This window comes from Carlito syrichta, unplaced genomic scaffold (assembly GCF_000164805.1).
Source record: "Carlito syrichta isolate Samal-C Ts95f unplaced genomic scaffold, Tarsius_syrichta-2.0.1 Scaffold143284, whole genome shotgun sequence".
NCBI classification, from domain to species: Eukaryota; Metazoa; Chordata; class Mammalia; order Primates; family Tarsiidae; genus Carlito; species Carlito syrichta.
This window is the reverse complement of record NW_007087380.1, coordinates 727,829-732,496: the sequence shown is the minus strand read 5'-3', so window position 1 is coordinate 732,496 and position 4,668 is coordinate 727,829.

The following is a 4,668-nucleotide window of genomic DNA, read 5'->3' as shown; positions in this document are numbered from 1 at the left end:
ATAAACTATTTTCTAGACTGGTTTCACATAAAAAAGCAACACACACACAGCTAGTTGTCCATTTGAGTGTGGCCAGTAAAGCAAACTCTTCGATTTGTAGTTTTATATCCCCAAAAGTTTTCACATAGTAGTTCTGAAGCTTTGTCATGTATGTGTTATCCAATGACAGAATAATATATTTTGTAGCTACACATATATAAACATAAATACATATAAAACCTTCAGGTTGGAATAAACTTAATTGTCTGATCGTCCTTTAGCAATACCTGGGCTGAGTCTCAAGACAGGAGACTGCTGTCTTTTTTTCCTCCTCTAATTTGTCTTATTAACCTTGGGGCTGTGAAAATAAAATTTAAAAGCTTTCAGAACCCACGAAAAACACTTTCAGTCTTGAGATAGATGTGACTGGTCTGAATCACATATGGGTTACAACTTCGTTTCTCAGATTATAGATTAACTCACTTTCTAATTTTTCTTGTTCTGTACAGTGAGTAGAGAGAATTACCCTATGTCAGTTACAAAAATTTCCTGCCTTCTTAATTAATGGCCCTTGTTATAGATTAACTTCCTCTTTGTTGTCCTGATTTGCTTAGACCTGATGACAGAAAATCTATGACTATTACATCCTCTGTAAAAGATGTAGCCGGGCTCGGTGGCTCAGCCTGTAATCCCGCGCCTTTGGGAGGCTGAGGTGAGCGGATTGCCTGAGCCCGCGGGTTCGAGACCCGCCTGGGCAGCAAGACCTCATCTCTACAATAAATCAAAAAAATCAGCCGGGCATGGTAGCACATGCCTGTAATTCCGGCTACTCGGAAGGCTGAGGCGGAAGGATCGCCAGAGCCCAGCAGGTCGAGGCTGCGGTGGCCGGGAGCGGCCACTGCACTCCAGTCTGGGCGACAGAGTGAGACTCCGACTCAAAAAAAAAAAAAAAAGATGTTAAATGTACCCCTCCCGAGAGAAACACTATCACCAACCGAGTTTCTATAACTATGCGCCAATTTTGTATGAAGAATGTTGCAATTCTGCCAAAAACACCCCTGCCTCTGTCTATAGAAATGAAACCTTAACTTTTTTAAAAATTGAAATTGTAAATTTCACATGCTGAGTACCAGGTCCTCTATGCCGGGGAGAGTGTTGCTAGAAACCAAAATTTATGCAGTTAATCCTCACATGTGCCCCACAACTCTAAAATAAAAATGGTATATTAAAAAAAATTGTGGTTAAAAAAATAACATCTGTTCTTCCCACCTTTGTGCTCATGTGACCAGTGATCAGAGCCTGCTTATGAGTGAGAACGTGTGGTATAGTTTTTTTGAAACCTTAACCTTCTCTCCTTCAGAACATGACTCCATTTTGGTGTTTCCGGAATGGCTACCCTCAAACCGTGTGCTTGAGTAAACTCTCTTTAAACTGGATTCTGACCCTTTTCGTTATTTTAGGTTGACAAGGCCAAACATTTAACCACAGTTATTAGGATGACTCCTAGCATCCTCTCTTTTCTATCTCTTGTTGTTTCACTTATATATCTGATTTCCACTGTATTTACCAGCCAGGATCCTTTCTCTAAATGTTCTCTTATTTTTATGATCTTTCTTAAGGTTTACAACTCAGAACTGCAGATTTAACGGTAGCAGAAGTTTCTCACCCTTTATTCTAGTTAATACTCTTTTGTTTAACACCCAAATGTGGGACTAGAATTTCTTTCTTTTTTTTTTTTTCCGAGTTAGAGCCTCACTCTGTTGCCCAGGTTGGAGTGCAATGGTCACTCCAGCGTCGACCTGCTGAGTTCAGGTGATCCTTCCACCTCAGCCTTGCAAGTAGCCGGAATTACAGGCACGCGTTACACCCCCGGCTAATTTTTTGATTTATTGTAGAGATGAGGTCAACCTGTGGCTATGTCATCGTGCAAGGCCTTACTATTATCTTTATCCCACTGGCAGAAAGGGTCACCAAAGGGAAAGGTACCCCTGCTTCTTAAAAGCTTCAACCTGCAGGTGGTGCACTTTGTTTCTATTCACAATTGATGAGAACTAGTCACATGTCCACACTAAGTTGTAGGTGCAAGGTACGGGGCTGAAAACTTGGTGTCCCTGGTGGGATAGCTACATCATAGCAACAACTTAATTCCTGCAGACAAGAGGGAGCACAGTGTGAGGACAACTCATCATGTCTTCCACCAACAGCCGTTCCCCCAGCAGGTAAGCAGGTTCCACTGTTTGGGAGATGTACACATTAAGTCACTGTAGACAGACAAAACTAACAATGACTCAACACAAACTTCAAAAATTAGATACTTCTATGCACCTGCCAGAATTACTAAAATTAAAAAGACTGACAACACCATGTGTTGACCAAGATATGTAACACCTGGAATTGTCAGCGTTACTGGTGGAAGCGTAAATGGTACAATCACTTTGGAAAAAGTTCTGAAGTACAGTGGCATGCTCCTGGCCACCACAGCCTCAACCTGCTAGGCTCCGGCGATCCTTCCTCCTCAGCCTTCCAAGTAACCAGAACTACAGGCACGTGCTACCACACCCAGCTAATTTGTGATGTGCTGTAGAGACAAGGTCTTGCCAAGTTGCCCGGGTGGGTCTCGAACCCGCGGTTTCAGGCAATCCACTCGCCTTGGCCTCCCAAAGTGCTGGGATTACAGGCTGAGCCACTGAGCCCAGGAGTTTCTTATAACACAAAAGCTATGCCTAAATTATGTCCCATCAGGGCCACTCCTACGTGTTTACATAAGAGAAGTAAAAATATGTGTACAAGAATGTTCAGTTTCTCTACTCATAATAGTGTCAAATGGGAGACAGCTCAGGTGTCCATCAGGGAAAGAATGGATATACTGTGGTATAGTCATACAAAAGAATGTTACTCAGAAATAAAGAGGAATTATCAACATATGTAACAGTATGGATAGATCCCAAAACATGTTGAATAAAAGAAACTTTACACAGAGTATCTGCCGTATGACTACAATTATATGACGTTTTAGAAGAGAAAAAACTAATCTGTGATGGAAAAGGATTAGCAAGGTGGATATCTCAGTAGGGCAGACAAAAATATGTGAAACAGCAGGCGCAATGGCTCAAACCTGTAATCCTAGCACTTTGGGAGGCTGAGGTGAGAGGATTTCCTGAGCCCATGGGTTCAAGATCAGCCTGGGCAACTTGGTGAGACCTCGAATCTACAATATATCAAAAAAATTAGCAGGGCGTGGTGGCATGTGCCTACAGTTCCAGCTACTCAGAAGACAGATGGAAGGATCGCCTGAGCCCGGCAGGTCGAGGCTGTGGCGGCCGTGAACATGCCACTACACTCCAGCCTGGGTAACAGAATGAGACACCAATTGAAAAAAAAAGAAACAAAGGTTTTTAGATATTGAGCTGTAGACAATATGGAAACAAGATTGCTAATGGAAAGTAAACAAATGAAATGTGCCCTTTTATTTCACTGTCTTACTGTTTAGAGCAGGTTCCAGGACCTGGGACAGAGTTTGGTAAAATGAAAACTGAAAGTCTTGCTGCATTTAGAAGACAGAAAGCTGAGTTTCAGGAAGCCCACAGTGTCATATTTGAGCCAGAGGGCAGTAAGCTGCACACAGAGAAAGGCCTCTAGAAACTTGCAGAGGGCTACTTCGAGTCTGGCTGAGTGCCGATCTGTATGTGTGAGAGGAAACCACCTGGGGCCTGAAAGTACTATGGCAGACCTAGTTTTATTATGCTTCACTTTGTTGTGCTTTGTAGATACTGAGCTTTTTTTTTTTGAGTCAGAGTCTCGCTCTGTTGCCCAGGTTGGAGTTCAGTGGCACGTTCATGGCCACCCCAGTATCAACCTGCTGGGCTCAGGCGATCCTTCTGCCTCAGCCTTCCAAGTAGCCGGAACTAAAGGCGTGCGCCACCAAGCCTGGCTAATTTTTGATTTATTGTAGAGACAAGGTCTCGCCAAGTTGCCCAGGCTGGTCTCGAACCCATGGGCTCAGGCAATCGCCTCAACCTCCCTAAGTGTTGGGATTACAGGCTGAGCCACCAAGCCCTGGTGACACTGAGCTTTTTAAAAATGGAAGACGTGTGGCAATCCTGCATCAAGCAAACACAAGTCTTATGGAAGAGCAAAGAAAGTAGTTTCTTGAGATGGAGTCTACTCCCGGTGAAGATGAAGATGCCATGTTGACATGACAGCAAAGGATTTAGAACGTGACATCAACTGAGTTGATAAAGCAGCGGCAGGGTTTGAAAGGATTGACTCTAATTTTGAACAAGTTCAACTGTGGGCAAAATGCTATTCATGCCATGGCGTGCTACAAGAGAAATCTTTCATGAAAGGAAGTTGACTGATGCAGCAAACTTCATTGTTGACACATTTTAAGACTTTCTACAATCACTCCAACCTCCGGTGACCACCACCCTGATCAGTTGCACACTTCCACATCAAGGCAAGTCCCTCCACCAGCAAAAAGATTATGACTCACTGAAGGCTCAGTGTTTGTTAGCATTTTTAAAAAATGTTTGTTAGCATTTTTTAGCAATAAAATATTTAGAAAAAAAATTTTTTTTTTTTTTGAGTTGGTGTCTCACTCGGTCGCCCAGACTGGAGTGCAGTGGCTGATCCTGGCCACCGCAGCCTCGCCTGCTGGGCTCCGGCGATCCTTCCGCCTCAGCCTTCCGA